Source organism: Myodes glareolus, chromosome 2, assembly GCF_982192425.1.
Source record: "Myodes glareolus chromosome 2, mMyoGla1.1, whole genome shotgun sequence".
Classification (NCBI taxonomy): Eukaryota; Metazoa; Chordata; class Mammalia; order Rodentia; family Cricetidae; genus Myodes; species Myodes glareolus.
The window spans coordinates 49,697,385-49,718,144 of NC_142027.1; the positions used below are offsets into that span (position 1 = coordinate 49,697,385).

The 20,760-nt window shown below is 40.8% G+C and overlaps 1 non-coding gene and 1 pseudogene across 1 annotated transcript; both read right to left on the reverse strand.

The window, feature by feature from the left end:
* Positions 1-210: 210 nt before the first annotated feature.
* Positions 211-603, reverse strand: LOC125392662 (large ribosomal subunit protein eL43 pseudogene; annotated as a pseudogene).
* An 18,514-nt stretch (positions 604-19,117) lies between these two features.
* Trnak-cuu (transfer RNA lysine (anticodon CUU)) lies at positions 19,118-19,190 on the reverse strand. The gene has a single exon. It is a non-coding gene; the product is annotated as a tRNA-Lys (tRNA).
* Between the last annotated feature and the right edge of the window lie 1,570 nt (positions 19,191-20,760).

Consider the following 20,760-nt stretch of genomic DNA (forward strand, 5'->3'; position numbering starts at 1 on the left):
AAGGGAGACATAGACAAGCATAGAAAGAACAAAGACACACATGCACACGACACGAAACAAACGCACACACGCGCACACACGCACATGCACACACGCACACACGCACACACACGCACACACACGGAGAGAGAAAGAAGATGGCGGTGGGGGGGTCAGAAGTGGCTGGGGTGGGCGTGGTTAGTTCTTAAAGTGACAGCAGAAGAATAACAGTTGTTATGTAAATTAACCCATTTATTTAGTTGGCTGTGCATTATTGAGTAGGCTTGAGTCTCAAATGGTAGCACTTCTACTGGTCTTTCAGCTCCTTCAGTCTTCTGATGGCAGACTTCACTGTGATGGCAGAAGTTGTGTTGTAGGTCCAGACCCCACCAGCCACTGTTTTCATGCAGGAACCACAGGGCCAGATGCCGACGGCTCGTCTCTTCATCTTGGTCTTGCCACAGAAGGAGCACGTGTACTTGGCGTGCTGGCTGATTTCAATTTTCTTCACCATTTTCCGGAGGGAGGCACCATAGTGGGTCCCGTATTTCCCAACGATCCCGACCTTCTTGGTGCGTTTAGCCATGTCGCCGGACCCTAAGCCTTGAATCAAGTTTTGCAGAAACTTGAGTATTTCACATCAGGTCCAATCAGGGGCAAGCTTACATCCTGACGTATTTTCTACCTGTGAACTTCTCACCCACATGTAATCAAGCACATCCTGTGCAGAGGGGTCAAACAACCTTGTTTAGGGGAAGGAAAACACGTAGCTTGTTACCTCCCATAAACAATCACTTCCAGCATTTCAGAAACTGTCTTTGGGCAAGGGCTTGCAGATCAGGGGCATTTTTGCTTCATGGATCTCTTAGGCATAGTAATTAAAACTTGAAATGTAACTTTGGCTCTCATAGTTCCAATTCCACCAGTAAAAGCTCAAAAATCCAAGCCCCAAACTGCTCACCAGAAGGGATTAGTGCCAAAACTGGGGTTTGGCCTGACCTCAGTAAAGCTTCCAGGCAGGAGTGATTCATTTAGGAGAAGAGAGAGATAACAAGAAAGCAGAGATCCCTTCTGGCATTCCTGGCCTCTGGCCAGGACAAAAGGGCGTATTTAGCTTCTGGCTAGGGATAAGAAAGGAAGTACTGCTTTCAGGGTCCCAGTCCCTAAAATTACCTGTCTCCCATTTTCTTCAGTATATTACAGTGATCTGCTGGTCTAAATTTAATACATTTCCTGAGAACCTAGGAAAATACATTGGCAATAATTAGGAGGAAAATTAACTCCACATAAATCACACAATGTGCATAGGCCTAAGTTTTCCACATTGTGAAATAAGGCAGTTAGACCAGCTGTGCTCAGAGAGCTCTTCCTGTGAGGGTAGCCTGCTTGAACCAGCTTGCCTGATGGAGCCTTTATTTCACAGCCAAAGCATTCACATCCTAGAGAGATTTCCAGTCCCTAGCACCCAGGACAGGATGGTCTACATCATCACTTGCTACACATATTTGAATTCGCTATTCAGTTTAAGTAGCAGTGGTTTCAACATCATGAAGCTTCCATTTCAAAAGAACTGAAAATATTTTTGCCTTACGTCTCAAACGAGCTAGAAATTATACATATTGCTCAGTGTTTACGTGAGCTCAAGGTTGGAGTTTGTTTCTCTTCCTCTGTGAGCTCCCTGGATGGGATCTGCTTCTTGTTCTGACCTCAACTGTGGCATGTGGCAAATGCTTTGTGGCCTCACATAGCAGCTGCATGATGTCATCGGCAGTCCTCTCATGAGCTGTTCTCCCAGCCTCTTTTCCTTGAGGGAGCCAAGCACTTCCCTTGATCTGGCTAAGATTTGGTGTATTTGTAGCTGCTGCACAAATTATCAGTTATTATTTGGTATTCATATTGATGTCCTGGTTTTCTATGATTCATCCAATGCAGCCCTCTCTATTTAGAAAGAAAGCAATGACCTCATTCTTTGCTGGATCTGAAATCAGTCATGGTGACTAAAACCCCTTGTTCGACAGAAAAGAAAGAAATCAGATGACCTATGCTCTGACCCTTGACTTGATATTTACAGAAGCTAATTATGGGGAGGGCCAACCCTCCTTTATCTCTCAAGGACATTTGGTGAAGGTCCACTCTTTAAATAAAAAACAGAAAGTTATTCAGAGGGCTTCTTAAGGACTATACAGTATGAGGGAATCTACTGTGAGACTTAATTTGGTGTTTTGGTCATCAACATCGATTTTCTCAAAGTCAATCAAGTAAAACATGGGAGGGGTTATATGTCTCTCATTAAAACCAGTATTTCACTAACAAAAGAGAATCCTTTATCTGGTGGTGTGGCATTAGAGGTCAGAGAGACACAGGTCTAATAGCTTCAGCATTAAACCTCTCTCGGTTTTCACTACCACGCCCCTGCCACTGCACCTGCAGGAAAAGAATTACATGCCACTGTGCATTGCTTAAAGTCTAAGGTTACTGGGGTGATAAAGAGAAGAATGCTCCAAAGACAGAATGCAATCACTTATCCCCACAGTGCACATAAATTACTTATTTACCTTTAGTATAATCTTAATGCTTACAAATACAGGTTTAAGAAAGGTAAACAAACATTCAGAAGAGGGGAAAAAAAGAAATGCATCAAGTAATTAAAACAATAATGGAAATACATGCTCCTCTTTCTTCCCAGGCTTCTTCTGGCTAGCCTTTTCTCAGTGCAAAAGTAGAGGTCTGAATTCTTTTGTTCATTCCAGCCACCGCCCTTTTGCAATCTGAGTCTGAGCAAGACTGCCACGCCCAGTGAAGGGACAAAGGCAGAAAAGGGGGAACTCTGGGCACTGGCACAGCTCCACTTACTTAAAGAGGAGTCATGTGTTGGTTTCACTAGCATGGCTGCACACATCAGTTACCATCTCTATAAACAAACAATTAAAACAGGGACTTAAAATATATGTATGCTCTGAAATTCTATCTGATTAAAGTATTCTTTTCCTAGAAAGATACAGAGCCAGAGGCTTCTACGAGTTTCAGAAAAAGGGTGAATGCTGCCCCCTTTTGACCAAGAGCTGGATGCACTGTGCAGTCATAAACTAAAACGAAATCTAGTGGCCAGCTAGTGGGAATAAAGATCCTACTTTTATAATGAAAAATCTGGTTAAATCTTGGAAGCTGGAAGGCTCAAAATCTAGCTAGTAAAACTCTCAATGGAACTTTTATAGTTTTCTGAAAGATTGGCCATCCTTCATTCGTGCTTCTGTATCCTCTCAGCTGTTTCTTTCTCTTTTGTAGACTCTTAATTCTGCCTGGAGTAATCATTTAGCTTACCATTCTGTTCTCCCAAAAGTGACAGTCCGATACTCCTTGAGAGCATAAGCCACTGACATCACGTCCTCATTGCCCCCCTTCCTCCTCTTCTTGCCTCTATAACAATCAAAAATCTGTGCATAGCGGGTGCTCAAAAATAAATGTTTTTGAAAATTAATGTCTAGCTGACATCACTATAGTGTATACCTTTGAACAATTGGTTCTTTCTGAACTAATAAATTCAGCTTTGGTTTAAAGTCAAGAAATTCAAATAAGTGGTGTTATTCTTTAATCCAAGAATCACGTAAACTTTGAAGCAAACATAACCAGTTGACTTATAGATTATATACACAAGCACTAAAGTGTATGTTATATGCATAAAAGCTTTTAAAAAATTAAAAATTCAAAAAATAGTCATTTACATACAGACATAATGTTGAGTGTAAGAAAACTGACTTAAAAAAGAAAAAAACCTGACACGCAAAAAATGTGTGTGTGGGCGCGCGTGTGTGCCCTGCATAATACCTTGCTCTAAAACCTCCAAAGAGTGAAGTAATGTGCAATGCTAGGAGCATCTTTGGAGGAACATTGGTTAGAAGGGAGCATGCAAATGACTTCTAAAATGTTACTGTTTTATTTTTTAATTCTTGAATCTGGAGGCACAGCTGCATTCATTACGAGGAGACTCATTAAGCTATACACTTATGATATGTGCGCTTGTGTGCATTATGCTTCATTAAAAAAAATTTAAGCAATATTTTTCTCAAACCCCAGGAAACAGACTTGCTTATGAGCTGGAGCACATTCTCTCCATTTTAGACCTCTGCTTTAATTAATGAAGCTAATCAAATTCTCTTAGCTATTGATCAGACAGCAAGACATCTTCAATATGTGGACATTTTCTAACAGGGATATCTGTACATCAGTTTTAGTTGCTATGGCAACTACCGGGCGCCTACTCTCCTTGAAAACGAACATGTTCTTCCTGCCCTCTCAAGCCACTGATATATTAATGCTCAAATGAGAACGCTATTTCATGCATGAGAACCTATTTTGGGGGGTAAGGTGGGTGCTTTCACAGTGAAATTTCATTTGTAGTTTCACTGCAAAAATGGCCTCATGGCCATGAATTTGAAAGAAAGCAAGGAGAGGTATATGGGAGGGTTTGGTGGGAGGAAAAGAAAGGGCGACAATATGTAACTATATTAGAATCTCAAAAATAATAAAAACAGTGTTGTTGTTTTTTTTAAAAAGTAGCCTCATGAGTTCTTGTGGAGAGTATTTACTACATTAAATGTGAAGCAAACAGGACCTGTCAAATTGTTGACACTCAATAAATTTCCATTAGTGGGGAAATGTCCTGCCTGATCTAAGTCAGAAGACCCATGTCCAAGGCATGGCTCTGCCCGCCTTTAAATTAAAACTTGAAGTATGACACCACATTTGTTTTTGCCTTAGTTATTCCAACTGTGAAATGATCAGATAGCTTTGAAGTCACAAGGCTCTGTTTAGAAGTGAATAATGACTGAAAGAACAATACGAAACTCTGCAGCTGACTGAGGCTCAATTTGTCCCCTCTACATGATTAGGATTTTATGACTTGCAGACCAGTTACTTCCTTGGCTTTTCACTTTATTACTCCAATTTCCTGTGAGAGTATAATTTCCTGTTTTTCTCTGGCCTTCCTCTTACTCTGCCTTCCCACATTGTGTTGCTGTATCATGACGTTTTGAGGAAAGATTCTGCAGAGTCCTTTGTGACCAGCCAGTTAATTCTAGATGAGTCCCCAGGCACGTTGGATGAAATTTTTGGTAATAAGGCCAAAAAAAAAAAAAAAAAAAAAAAGGATTGGCTTCTGTTGGAGAGGATATTTTAAAAAGAGGATGTTCATCATTAACTTTGCAGAAGCAAGTAAGAACAATGCAAAGCAATTGCTATTAAAAACGAGCAAGATGATTCTAGTCAAGGAAATTTTGTCATATTTTAAACAGAAGACGCACAAGCTAGAAAAACAGGACAAATCTTAAAACAAGGGAAGACATTGTTAGAATTGGGCAAAACTCCAGAAACTATATGAGCGCTAGGTCTTTGACAGTTAATACCTATATGAACACACACACACACACACACACACACACACACACACACACACGAGGTTGAAAGATAGGGAATGAGGCCATGCACTATTAAGATCTCTGTGACGTTTGAACAGAACAAATGAAGAGGTACATAGTGAGAAATCGATTATATGCACCCTTCACATTTATCTCACTAAACTATTCTTGAGACACGAGCTGAATAAAAACTAAGATGGGATTCTATGAAAACAGAAGATTAGGTGAATATGATAATAACAAAATAACATGAGAAAGGAAAAACGTGGAAGGCTGGAATTAGCATCAAAGATAGCAAGAGTAACAGAGAGAAGCAGCCCACATTGAGCATCTGTGGAGAGAAGAATCGATAATAGAAGAGTGTCGTTGTCTGTAAGACCAATGTGCATGCCGGGACTATTCATGGGGAAGGCCAGGATTAGTCGGGCTGACCTACACTCTGAGGATGGTTTCTCTAAGCTCCATGTCAACACTTCTACATTCAGATATACAAATCTCTCTGGCAAGGATGAAAATTTCTTTGGAGAATTATCAATGATTTGGTCACATAAAGTGAGCTCTTTCTGACTGGTGGAAAAAGTTTATAGTCTCCTGAAGCTATGTAATTTCATTGTATGTATGTACTTCATTGCATTACATGCAGGAGACAATGATGAAGAGTTCTTCATTGTCTTAAATGCAACTACTGGGTGGCATTTCTCCTAAATCTATACTTCTACATCTGTATAACAGGTAACTGAGAAAACTGTTACGATTCAGATTTGCTAGATATGTAGCCTGAGATTGTAAATTTAGATGCCATTGAAGATGCCTATACTTGGGTAACACTCCTAGTGTGATGATGATACACTATTTATATTGAAATAAACTTGCAATTTGTAACAGTAAGAAGAAGCATTAAGAATAACAGACACATGCTAGGTTATCATTAATTGTAGCTAGACTTTGAATTCTTTATTTAATAGAAAATATAGTTAAATGGAAGAAGTTCACTGCCCATATGGAGAAGTATTGCAATAAGCTGTGGGAACTCCTTCAGTCAATAGCCTTTAAGATACGGGCCCACTTTGGGAATGGTCTCACATACTATAAATGCAGATGAAACGCATATATGGGCCTCCCTCATGACAGGCGGGGATACTCACTGCTGGGTGGTGGTGGTGCATGCCTTTAATCCCAGCACGCGGGAGGCAGAGGTGGGAAGCTCTCTGTGAATTCAAGGACAGCCTGGTTACAGCAATACAACAGTCCACAGGACTCAACCTCTATAACAAAAATTTGGTTGAGTAACTTTGGGGCCTAGAGACAGATAAGCCTCTAAAAATAAAGGGAACGAAATGGGAAATCAATTTTTACAAAAACTCAAGAGACCAGAGAAGTAGTTAATATTATTTCAGTGTAAATTTTACTTAGAGGGGGCAAAACAAATAGACTTGGTAGGTAAACAGAGGTCACAAAGGACTTGGTTCTCTATCCTGAGGCATTTGGTCACTATGTAGTACACATGCTAAACTAGCGAAGACAACAAAGTGACGTGATTAAATCTATGAATGTATTTTAAAAACCATCCCTGCTAGCATGGAGAGTGTAGGGTGAAACCAGAGTACAAACCACGTGCCCTGTGAAGTGTGTTTATCCTCCAGAAGCCCAGTTAACAGGTGGCTGTGCTTTCTGCTGTGCTTTCTGTTGGGTTTTGTTAATTTGTTACCTTATTGTACCTTTTCCTGTCTTTTATCTTTTTTCCCTAGGACAAGGAGTCATTATGTTGCCCATGTTTGCCTCAAACTCCTGAACTCACACAGTCCTCCTGCCTCCGCCCCCTATGTAACTGGGACTACAAGGCACATGCACCACACCTGACTCTAGATTACGCATTTTAATTTGTGTAAATGTAATCATTAGTTTTGACCAAGACAATGACAACGGAGTAATACGCTAAGTGGATTCAGATTTCAAGATGAAAGACCTAGATTAATCCATGTTTTCTTACATGTGAAAAAGATAGAATGTGAAGCAGCAACCTCTCTTGGCATTCTGAAAGAAATTCTTTGTCCTATATATGCAAAAAGGCATGTTACTTGAGCATGTCAATTAACCACCAATCAATAAGCAGCTTGGGAAAGATTTAGAAAAAAAAAAGGTAACTTATATTATGCTGTGTCAGGTTCTATTAATTTGAAATACGGAGGTTTTATTTATTCATTCATTTATTTAATTTATTTATTTAACTGAAATGTATAAGTCATAACAAACCAAATTAGTTTCTTTTTTATTTTTATTTTTTATTTATTTATTCATTTGTTTATTTTTGAGACTGTATCTCTCTATAGCCCTGGCTCGCCTTAAACTCACTGAGATACACCTGCCTTCAAACTACTTTCTATACCAGAACCTCATTTAATATAATCCATGAAAACCATTTCCAATTCCCTGACTGCGGGCACTCAGCAATATCAGCATGATTTCCTAACCACCACCACTGAATTCGCCATTCGTGGATGATATGGGCCTAGACTCTCCTTTACAGCTGTCTCCTTTTTGTTAACATCCCTTCCTCAGCACCTCGATGGTATCAACACTGAACATTCAAATACCACCCCCCACCCCCACCACCACCACTGGCATTCCATTTACTCTCCCAGGATCATTTCCTTTCCAATCATGGTTAGGCACTGCTGCTCTCTTCAACTGCTCTGAAACCTCAAAACCTACCCCCCATAGCCACAACTTGGTAGCGAGTAGGCCAGTCCCTGCCCATGACCTCATGTACTGTGTGCACTCTTCCCTGACATGGTGCTTTTGCTCCCGGTTGTTTTGTTTTGTTTTGTTTTCCTATCTTCACGCTCACATTTTACTTCTAAGCTCTGTGTTGTCTGCTTTCCACCACCAGCTCACAAAACAGAAATCCAAGTGTTGGCTGCAATCTCTGAGACTCTAGAGAAGATTCTGCCTTCAAACTCACAGTGGCTGGTAGAATTCAGTTCCCTGTGCTTTTAAGATTTCATTGCCCTGCACCTTTGATGCATGGTCCCCTTTATCTTTGAATCAATCATTTCTAGCTCTTTGAGATTTCAGATGTCTACTATCAAACAGAGAAAGATGCTTTCTGGGGCTCGCATGATTGCATTCGTTCTCCTTGGATAATCCAGATAAGCGCCGTAGTCTAAATTATGATGACTAGCAGCCTTAACAACATTGTCAAAGCCTGATTGTCCCTTCAAGTAGCATATTCAATAGGATAACCCCAGAAGTCAAGATTATGGGAACCAAAATTCTTCCCAACACATTGAATATCCTCATTGGACTCAAATGTTTGTTCTTCTCTGTTAAGATTTTCAACTCTAATTATGCATTATGACCAGGTAGAAGGCATTATCAGTTGATGCCCAATGCTCTCAAGACTAACTAAAATTGAATATACAAGATTCAGGTCCGCCTCCATATGTGTGTTGTGTTCAGGGAGGGGTGTCCACGTATGTGAGGTGAACATGTATTTATGTAGAGGGCAATGGTGTGGGAGAATTACCTGTATTCTGTCAATCATGTATTTTAATAAAACGTTGAATGGCCAGGCAGGAAGTATAGGCAGGTCAACCAGACAGGAAGTAGAGGCAGGGCGATGAGAATAGGAGTATTCCAGGAAGGAGGAAGTCCCTCCATCACTACTGCCCAGATCACCAAAGAGGCAGCATGTAACCTCCCCAGCTGAGAAAGGTACTGAGCCATGTGGCTAATGTAGATAAGGATAATGGGGTAACATAAGTTATAAGAACTAATAAGTAGCCTAACCTAATGGGCCAATCAGTTTATAACCTAATGTAGACTCTGTGTTATTTTCTTTGGGCTTGCCGACTGTACTGGGCCGGAACAGATACCCCAACAAGCCGGCCCTCATGTTACAGGGCGAAGAGCAATCCCATCTGTTGTCAGGTATCATCCCTCTTGGGTTTTGCAACATGATTTCTTACTGGAACCCCCCAGTTAGTCTAGGGAGCCATCTGTCCCTGCCAAGCACTGGAATCCTAGCCACATGACACCATGCCTGGATTTTGCACCTGAACTCTGTGAGTCAAACTCAGGTTCTCATTCTCACATGACAAGCCCTATGTTTTTAACTAACACCTGATTCTAATCGTAGCCCAGCCTGAGAATCATTGTACCTTATTCTGCCTGGACATTTACTTATTTGGCAGATGTACTTTGGATTATCCCTCCTGTAGTACTAGGTCTCCTGTCCATATTTTCATCCCTGACCTACCTTACTGCCATTTCCTACCCAATCTCTAAAGTGTCTGCAAAGAGAAAACGAATCCTTCACAATTATCAGACCTTCAGGTCGCATGTTCTAAACATTAAATCATAGTTCTGTTGTGGGAGTCCCTTCTGTGTGCTGTGATTACCATTCATGAATAAAGAAACTGCCTTGACCTGATGATAGGACAGAACGTAGGTAGGCTGGGAAAACTGGACTGAATGCTGGGAGGAAGAAGGTGCAGAGAGTGATGCCATGAATCCACCACTGGTGGTAGACGTGAAACTTTGCTGGTAAGCCACGACCTCGTGGTGATATACAGATTAATAGAGATGATTTAAATTAATATGTAAGAGTTAGTCAATAAGAAGTTAGAGCTAATGCCCTAAGCAGTGATTTAATTAGTACAGTTTAATTAGTACAGTACTCTGGTTCTGGGTGGCCTGGACGAACAAGCGGCTCACTCCCTCCAACACAGTTCAAACGTGTCCTCTACAACATTCATCTCCTGGGAAACTTTTCTAATCTTTGTATAGACTTCAAATATTTAGACTCCTGTATAGCCACTTTTTGAATATATGCTTTAGTACTCTTTTCAAAGGGATATTTGAAATTGGCAAAGATTTCTTCTGCTGCTGCATTTGATTTAATTTCCTATTTCCTACCCAAGTATCATTCACAAGACTTTTTCTAGGAGCACAAAGCAATTCTCAAGGAAGTCTGTAGTTTAGTATGGGGAAAAAAATGCACTATGACATTTGAAAGAACTGGATGTGACAGTCCCCAGACTTTGGCTGTGAACACTCTTCTCCTTCCTTGCTGCAATGCCTACTTTTAAATAATAGTCTTTTTTTAACACTTAGTATGTGGTTTAGCCCATTATATTTATAACCTACAATAATTCAACATAGATGTCCTGTAATGGCTTCAACTTCAATATACCTCAAACAAATTCACCAGCTAGTGAATGGATTACTCAACTGTCAATTTATACTTCTTAAGTATCATATTTTCATACAAGCTAACCTTATTAACCCTATACAGGGCTCTTAGCTAAAGTAAATGCTACTTGGATATATATATATTATAATATGTGTATGTTTGTGCACACATGCACACATGACTGTGCACACACATCCCAATACCTACTATATATAGAGAGAGAGATCATTGTCTTGAGCACCACTTTGGGCTGCCATATGTTGGGAGCCTCCTTTTTAGGATGACTTCTGCTATGGTCCTAGCTGCATGGGTTTCCTAACTGTGGTGGGTTTTGTACATTCCAGGGTAGGAGTGTGAGGATTAGAAACATTAGGTTGAAGAAACAGAAATAAGAAAGAAACACAGAGACACAGAATAGTAAAAGAGGGAAACTCAGCAGATACTGAATGCTGAATTTGTCTGAGTTTAATTTGCATATGCTTTTATACCCTGCTACAAAAGGGGGGGAAGAAGGCAAAAGACTGCTTTAACATGATACAAAGGACAACCAGAACAGTTACTTGCTCTGATACCTGAGACATCAAGCCATTAATTCCTGAGAAAAACATTTGATAATTGAGGCAGTGAAACACCCTAGACCACATACCCTGCAGGCAGTCACTCCCTAAGTCAAACCTCCTATTTCTTTGACCTTGGGTCAGTGTGGAATGGATCTACTTCTATGGATCATCTTAATGTTCAAAACATCAAGTAACCACACCCTAGGTCATAGTGTGTAGTCACACTTGTCAACAACTTTGAGTGAGCAAAATAAACTCTCTGACTTTCAACCAAGTGTTAGGGGAAAAAAAAAATCCTAAGACAGGCAGCTCTGCCGTCGCAAAAAAATCCAATTAGGTCAGATCAAACCAAATTAAAATGCCAATCATTTTATTAAATATGGCGTTCTCGGGTGGCTGAGCGCATGGTGGTGAGACAGGAAAACGGGGAGCACATGCAAACCCGGAACTATGTGTTTCTCCTCTGGGAGTTTACTTAAATACCCTGTGGGAGTGGACCTAGCATGCTGGGATTTGGAGTCCACACCAATGCAACTCCCAGGCCAGCAGGCTGGGATGGATGCCAGGGGTTGGGACTACGCTCCAGACTTAACAACAAGGTGGAATAGGCTCACATTTTTGGGTCTCCACAGATTATTTTCCCCAAAATAACAGATTTTCTAAAAGGAAAGCAAGAAAAAGCAAAATATCCTCATTGGAGGTTTGTGACTTTTTGCTTTACAATTCAAAATCTCATCCCATTCATCCTTTTCTGGCCCTTTTTTGTGGTAGAAAGTTAACACATATAATCTATAGATGGGTATTTGTTTTATTAAATTCTAGTGATGCTGAAAATATAAACCATTTACCCAGCCTTGAGATCCTGCAATATTGACCCCCCTCCCTCCCTTACAAATCATATTTAGGACCATTACCATGTTGTCACTCCAACTTCACTGATCCTTCAGTCCCTAAAATGCACCACTATGACGATATTGCTGTCTAGATCCCACACATCAACTTGTTAACTTCTGCATCCATAGCTCAAATGATACTTCTCCAAAGAACTTTTCCTTAGCCCCTCTGCATGAAATCAGAGAATGAACATCACATTGCTTTTCTATTAGATTCTGTTGTTCTGACGCTGTGACACTGCTCATAAGGTTAATGGTCATAATTGCTAATCTTTAATATGCATTAAATGCACCACTAGATTATAATAAGTAACCTGTTGTGAACTGTGTGATTTTACTTTCTTGTATATGTAGGGTTTACTACAATTTCTAGTACTGAGTAACTAGTCTCCTTGCTAAACAAATAAATAAACATATATTCATATCTTTATTTGATTCTACAATTTTTTAAAGAGGGTAATATAACTTATGGAGGAACAATAATATAATAATAATAATAATAGTAATAATAATAATAATGGAGGAATAATAAAGCCATAGTAACAGAACAGTATCCCTGTTTAAATCCCATATAATTGCAAATTTAATGTACTATACATTTATATATAATATATAATTCATATATACATATATAATTCTAAGGTTAGAAACATCTCAATTAGTTTCTACATCTTTACTGTGTTATAATAAAATGTTGGTCATTTTTATCTGATCAAATCTTAAACACTATTTAAGGAAAGAAACAAACCTTATACACTGATAACTGGCTTGATCTCCTCATTTCCTGCTTGTTCACATTTCAAAGAGTAAACATAGCCTTCCAAATGGCTCTTCATTCATTCATTAAGAGTGACAGATACTTCTTGATGATAGTGATTTCCTGAAATCCAGCATTAACTGATAGTTTTCCTCTAGGGAAAATAAACATTTTAACATTTTACAGCTCTATTGAGTTTGGAAAGCACAAGCCCTATTACTAGCTTCACTATAGATTATTTTACTTTTTCTAGCCAATTATTTTTATTTGTATTATCAACTTTACTTTTTGTTAATGCCCTAGTCTATGTGTATATCATAAGTACTCTAGAGTTCTTTGTAGGATCTCAGCAGAGAGTTTCTATCAAAAAACTGTCCATCCTTGCCCTCTAATTGTTGCTCCATGTTTTTGTTGGTAATAAATTGATGAGTCTGGCTTTACCATAATGGTCACACTGCTATCTTGTCCAACTGAGTAAACTCGCAAGTACAAAGCACTTGATAGATTGAAATCTTCTGATTAGCATTAAAATAAATATTAGTTCTGTTATCATTCTTCTACAAATATTAACATTTTTAATTCTGTGGTCCCCATAGGGGCTCTTATATTTGAATGTTTGGTTCTCAGTTAATGAACTGTTTAGGAAGAATTAGGAGGTTTGGACTTATTGGAGAAGGTGTAATACTAAGCCCAGTAGCCCAGTTTCTCTCTCTCTCTCTCTCTCTCTCTCTCTCTCTCTGTGTGTGTGTGTGTGTGTGCGTGCTTATCTGTCTGTCTGTCTCTCTCTGTCATTCTTTTTTTTTGTGTGTGTGTGTGTATGTGTGTGTTTGTCTCTGTCTCTCTGTCATTCTCTTTGTGTGTACGTATCATGATTGTTTCAGAATGTAATCTCTTAGCTACTACTTCAGCTTCAGCTAACTGCCTACTGCCATGCTCCCTACCATGATGGCCATAGATTCACCCACCAACTAAATGCTTTCTTTTTTTAAGAATGGTTATAGTGCCTCTTCACAGCAATATAACAGTAATTAAGACAAACTTCAAAAAATGTAATGGTTTTAGTCCAACAAGTGAATTCCTAGACCTTCCACAACTCTACATTGTTATTTTACACAGTGGAGGGTAGATTATGTTATGATTTTTATGCTGGCCTGCTCTGTCTCTTGGGAACACTGTCCCTTTAAAAGACAAGCTCCGACCAGTCTGTCCCTCCACTGAGGCAAGCCAAGCTAGGCCCCCTTTCTCTCTCTCTCTAGCTGCCATCCCTCTGAAGAGGCAGCTTTCTGTCTCTCTCCCCTTCCCTTCTGTCTCCTCTTCTCTCTCTCTCTCTCTCTCTCTCTCTCTCTCTCTCTCTCTGTGTGTGTGTGTGTGTGTGTGTGTGTGTTCCTCTATTTCTCTCTCTTTCTCTCTTCTTTCCCATACCCCCTACCCTCCCAACACCCACTAAATAAACTCTCTATACCCACACTCTCTCTGCATAGTTTATCTGCCTGTCCTTACCTGCTGTGGTACCCACACCAGCAGTGGAACCTGCCAGGGTCAGTAGCACAGTAAATCCTAACAGACTAATCTCTGCTAAAAATCAATCCACTTGTAGCAAACGAGCAGATAGCTCAGTGTACCTTGGACTTCTACGAATTCTGAGCATAGCCATACCTATGGCTAACTTTACCTAACTTTCCTAACTTTCGTAAAACTTCTATCTGTTCAGAAGTACAGTCATACAGTCTCAGGTCATACAATTTTTTAACATTTTCAGAAGTTCTGTGATTCAGTAACACACAATGATTTTCATTATCTCATTCCGTTCCCAGATCTGGATGTGTCCTAACACATGTGGACTCTGCACTCATGGTCTGTGCGGTCATACTAGGGAAAAGAAACAATAGAACTGAATCAGAGGGAACTATTTGACAGTAGTGTTGCTCCTTAAAAAGGAATATACAACTGATCAGTTGAGGTTTGTGCTAATATTCAGGGATATCACCTAAGAGGACAGGTTACTATAAGAAGAATCTTTTGGTAGTAGTACTATAGCAATGCTATATCACTATTCTTTTTTTTTTTAGTGTTTCTTTTTTGTTGTTTATTTGTTTGGTTGTTTTTGTTGTTTTTCATGTTTTTTGTTTTTGTTTTTGCTTTGTGCTTCTTTTTTTTTTAACTTTATTTAACTTTATTTCATGCGCATTGGTATAATAATGTCAGATTCTCTTGAACTGGAGCTACAGACAGTTGCGAGCTGTCATGTGGGTGCTGGGAATTGAACCTGGGTCCTCTGGAGGAACAGTCAGTGCTCTTAACCACTGAGCCATCTCACCAGCCCCGGCTTTGTGCTTCTTATTGTTGTCGTTATTGTTCTGGTTTTGGTTTTCTCGAGACAGGATTTCTCTGTGTAGCCTGGTTGTCTTGGAACTCACTCTGTAGACCAGTTCTGCCTCAAAACTTTCAGAGATCTTTCTGCCTCTGCCTCCCAAGTGATGGGATTAAAAGCATGTAGCAGCACCACCTAGCTATGTTACTATTCTAAAGGCAGTTAGGTTAATCCAACTTGAAATTACCCTCAAAATAAGGCCCAGTTCCCAGGGAACGCAAGCAAAGAGTGTGGGGTGGGATGAGGAGAAGACAAACTACCAGGTAAATGGTTTGGAGAGGAACCAAAGCTATTGCCTCAGCAGGAAGCTGGATGGCAAGCCAGAAAGGAAACAAGATCTGGCACCTGAACAGGCTACATATGTTGAACATTACTGGGCATATTGCTCCTTACTGTAGAAGCAGGTGCAGAGATTTCTGCCTGGGACACTGAATGACAGACTGGAAACCATAATCTTTCCAGATCCTCCTTCCCTGAAAATCTGAGCAGTTAAAATAATGGCAAGTTTAGTTTTCTGTGGTCTGTAGGGCTGTAGAATTAAATCGATAGGAGGGAGATCATTAGTGCTTAGGTCTGGATCAGTGTCAGAGTTTCTATTGCTGTGAAAAGACACAATGACCATGGCAACTCTTATAAGGAAAACATTTAATTGGGGTGACTCACTTACTGTTTCGGGGGTTTAGTCCATCATCAGCATTGTAGGGAGCATTGTGTCATACAAGAAGACATGGTACTAGAGACGTAGCTGAGAATCCTACATTTTACAGGCAACAGGAAGCCGACTGTCCATCATGCTAAGCAAAGGTTGTGCAAAAGAGATCTCAAAACCCACCCCACAATGACTCACTTCCTCCTAATAATGCCACTCCTTTGGGGCTATTTTCTTTCAAACTACCACAATGATATAATGGGGAAAAAACAAAGAACCAAGAAATATATACTCCCGAGACTATGAAAGTCAAATACCTAGGAGATACGCCTGCATTTACAACTGTACTAGCCGTAACTGCTATTCCACAAAGCTCAGAATAGTTGAAGTGTGTTGAAATATGTATAGATGGTTGCAGGTAGCACACGAGCGTACGTGTGTGTGTGTGTGTGTGTGTGTGTGTGTGTGTGTATAGTGGGTTGGAAGAAAATGGCCCACAAAGGGGACGGCACTGTCAGGGACCAGCCTTGACAAAAATACCACTTGCCAGGGTAGGGGTGTAAGGATCCGAAATATAAGAAAAGAGTATGAAGACGCAAAAATAATAAAACAAAAACATAGAATAGTATTGGGAGTGAGAGCCAGTAAATCCTGAAATCACCCACGTTTAACTTCCAACTGCTTAAAACACCCCACCCCAAGAGATAGGAGTAAGATAACAAAATGCATTAACATGATAAAAGGAAATGAACAGACCAGTTGAAGGTTACATCCAACATTCTGTTGCTAGAACAAAACAAGTCACATCCACATCCTAGTCCAAAACTAGACCACTCCCTGGGTGGAATCCAGTGCTATCTCTTTAAGGGAACTGGAACCTTAGTTGACTTTTGTTTGAAGTAGAAACATATCTACTTCTCTATTTCTGAAATACCAGGGCTGCATATTAGCCACACCTGTTGGTAATAACCTTGAGCGAGCAGAACTCTCTGGTCTAAATCTAGGTAGGACCTTTGTTTGAGGTAGAAACACAATAACCTTGATGGAATAGAGGTAAGTTCCAACTCTCTGACCTTTGAAGGTGGAGATAGGCTCTCATTTTTGAGCCTCCCTGCGGCACTATTAGGAGGTGTGGCCTTGTTGGAGGAAGTATGCCACTGTGGGGGCAGGTTTTTAGGTACCTTTTACTCACCCTTCCCTCAGTGGATCTGTCAGTTGACTTCCTGTAACCTCTGAGACAAGATGTAGGGACTCTCTGCTCCAGCACCACGTCTGCTTTCACACCACCACACTCCCTGCTCTGATAATAAGGGACTGAACCTCTGAAACTGCAAGAGAGCCACCCCAATTAAATGTTTCCTTTATAAGAGTTGCTGTGATCATTGTGCCTCTTCACGGCAATGAAAACCCTACAATGGGGAGATAACTCAGTTAGTAAAGTATATGAGTATGTGAGTTTAATTCCTCTGATCATATAAAAATGCTGGGTGTGGGGAGCCACATCTGTAATCCCAGCTCTGTAGGCACAAAGACAGGAGAGTTTCTGGGACTCTATAACCATTCAGCCTAACCTAATTGCTGAGCTCCAAGCCAGTGAGAGACTCAAAGGAGAAGGAACTATGTTTCTGAGACACCTTGGGTTGTCCTCTGGCCCCTTCCCACAAGAGCACACACAGGTACATACATGTTAACACATGCACACACACGTATTAGAAAATGTATATTCCTTTGTCTTTGGGAATCTTAAGATTTCTCAACTTCACCCCCATTATATAACTCCACCCCCATTACATAAAGCTCTGGGGAATATTTTGTACTTGTCTCCTGGGAACAGGCTTAGAATCAATAAGCAATTCATTTGGTCAGTCGGTATAGTGTGAGATATACAGTGTATTTCCTTTCTAAGGCTACACAAATCTATAACAACTCTGCAGTAACACCATCTGCTGGGCTGCTTACCTTAACATCTCCAACATTTCAGTGTGGATCACCTGAAGGTCACCCGTGCTCATTAGGTTTGGGAGTAACTGAGATGCCCAAGTAATATCCAATCTACTTTCTGTGACTTTCACCTGTAACTTTATGATAATGACTTTTAATTTCAAAGTCAAGGTTTATGGTATCTATTTGATTTCATATTCTTTTTTTTCTTTTTTTTTTCCTTTTCAATTTTTGGTGCTGGTGATTGAACACATTCTTTTCCATTCATGCCTTTAAGAATGATTAACTGGGTTGGAAATGCAGTTTGTTAGTACACTAGCCTAGCATGTAGAAGATTCAATCTCTAGTACCCCATCAATCAAGCATGGTGGTGTGCATGGTAGCACACTTCCATAATCCCAGCATTTAGGAGGTAGCGGCAGAAAGATCAGGAATCGAAGGTCATGTTTCATTATTATGTAGTCTTCTTAGTGAGTTTGGGGCCAACTTGTGCTACATGAGGCAGTGTCTCAAAATGAAAAGGACGAAATAATTGATGCCTGTCTTGTGTTAGGTATTGGTCTGGATACTGGGACTTTAGTAATGAGTTATAGCATTCCCTTCCCTGTCTTTTTATTTCAGTTACAAATATTCCAGGGAGGCTGGAGAAGTGTGTGTTAGAGGAACAGGGAACAAGGGGAAGTAGTGTTACCAAATTAGGGTTCTTTTTCTCTACATGTATGAGAATTGTGGATAGCCTAGAAGAAGCTTGCTGACAATCCTTAGGCTTTTAACTCTATGCTACGGGCTTTAGAAGGTAGAGCTCCAGGCGTTCTAGCTGGAGGGTTATATCACTCTGAACTTTAACTACCAGTGGCCCCAGCACTTCACAGCTAGTAGTCTTAGCTCCCAGCGATAGGGAGGGGTGAAAATAGATAGGAGCATCCAGAAATTCCTTCTGATATGACATGATATGGGAGAATCATCTGTATTCTGTCAATCATATTTTAATAAAACGCTGATTGGCCAGGCAGGCATTATAGGCGGGAAAGCCAGACAGGAAGTAGGGGTGGAGCAAAGAGCCTGGGAGTATTCTGGAAAAACAGGAAGCTTCCTCAGCCATTCCTGTGCAGACCACTGAAGAGGCAGCATGTAACTTGCCCAGCTGAGAAAGGTATGGAGCCATGTGCTAACATAGATAAGGATAATGGGGTAACAAAAGTTATAAGAGCTAATAAGTAGCCTGACCTAATGAGCCAATTAGTTTATAATCTTATGGAGTCTTGTGTGTGATTTTCTTTGGGCTTGCCGGCTGTAGGGTACTGGGCAGGACAGAAACCCCAACAAGCCGGCCCCTCATGTTACATATGACACCTATGGCGCCCAACGTGGGGCTCGAACCCACGACCCTGAGATTAAGAGTCTCATGCTCTACCGACTGAGCTAGCCGGGCGCAGGGGCCGGGACCAAGCGCCGGAACCAAGAGAGCCTGATCCAGGATCTGTGGCTCTTTTTAAAAGAGAAATATACCACGCCCCAGTGGGCTGGTATTTCAGCGGCTGACGGAGCGGAAGGCGCTCTCCATTGCACTGTGGGCTCATGCTTCAGCGACTATTGGCTGAGGCAGCGGAAGATACTCCCACAACACCGACACCTCTCAATAAATTCTTCAAGCACCAGAATCTTCAGTTATATAGGAATAATAGCTTCCTAGCCCAGGGGATTTGAGGCCATTTGCTATTAAACTATGGCAGCTCTTTACAACACTCCCAGGTGACTAGGACCCATTGTTTCCCTTCTTTTGTGCCTCATAGTCCTTGTCTTCATTACATCTACTGCCAGCCATCTCTAACCCTCCACTCTCTGGAATTCCTCAGCTAACCTCTGGTGTGCTTCCAGTGATGCTACCATGTTTGTTGTGTGCTGCTACAGCTCTGATGCCACTTCTGCCAACTTCTGCTGGCGTTACTAGGCCCCATCCACATACCAATGATAAAGACCAATTGTGGAGAAGAAAAGACTAATCCAAAGCATCTTTTATGAGGCCCAATATTATGGCCCCAGAGGCCTTACCCAGAGGGGGTAAGGTAGCATGGGAGGGTACCTGTTTATACAGCTAGAAGGAGGGTATGGCAAGAGTGTCTGCACCAATCTGTCAGGCATTCACATAAATGAAGGACTATGTTTGGACCAGTCATGGACTGTTCTCTCTCTGGTTTCCACGGAAACAGCTACAGAGTCTTTTGGGGTATGATGGCCAAAAGTGTGGGTACAGGTATGGGGAGAGTGTGGCATACTGTGGAATCACTGAAAAGGTCTTCCTGCCCATTCTATGACCCTTCTTTCCAGAAAGTTCAGAGTTAATATTCAAAGTTCTACTAAGGTAGCTGACAGGCTTGCTTTATTTCTTTTATCTCTTTAAGATGCACAGACTTGATATTCTGATGACACCTAAGTGCTCTGCAATGGTCGTTTATTTACACTGTGTGGCTGCTTTCATTGACCAAGATTCTGCTGCTGTGCCACTCCGCATCTTCTCCCTCCATTGTTGCACTTTTATTACAAGGTTCCTGGGCACCCATACTACCCACCCACTATTATAAAATAACAAGAGAGAGGAAATTTATAAATATTAATGCCATTCTTTGGGGAAAAAGTGTGCCAGTTTTTTATTTGATGGAAGTGAACATTGGTAGCTCATTAAAATGTTGGCTCAGAGTTGTAGTCCAGGGAGTCAAAGGTCTGGAGAAGAAATGTAGATCTGCTTCTGAACTGCCCCCTCTTCCCAAATACCTCCCAGGACTCCTTCAATGGCTTGTCTGAGAAAAAAATCCTCCTAGAAATGAATCTCGCAGGTATGGTTTAAGGAAATGTTGCTGCTACAATAAAAAAGTGTGGTCCTTAAATGTCTGTATTGAAATCATCCCTGAAGATGATTACAACATTGATGTCTATGTCTACTGCAGACCTGCCAAATAAGAACCCTGATGTCCAGGAATCTGCACTGGGAAATAGTTCTTTAG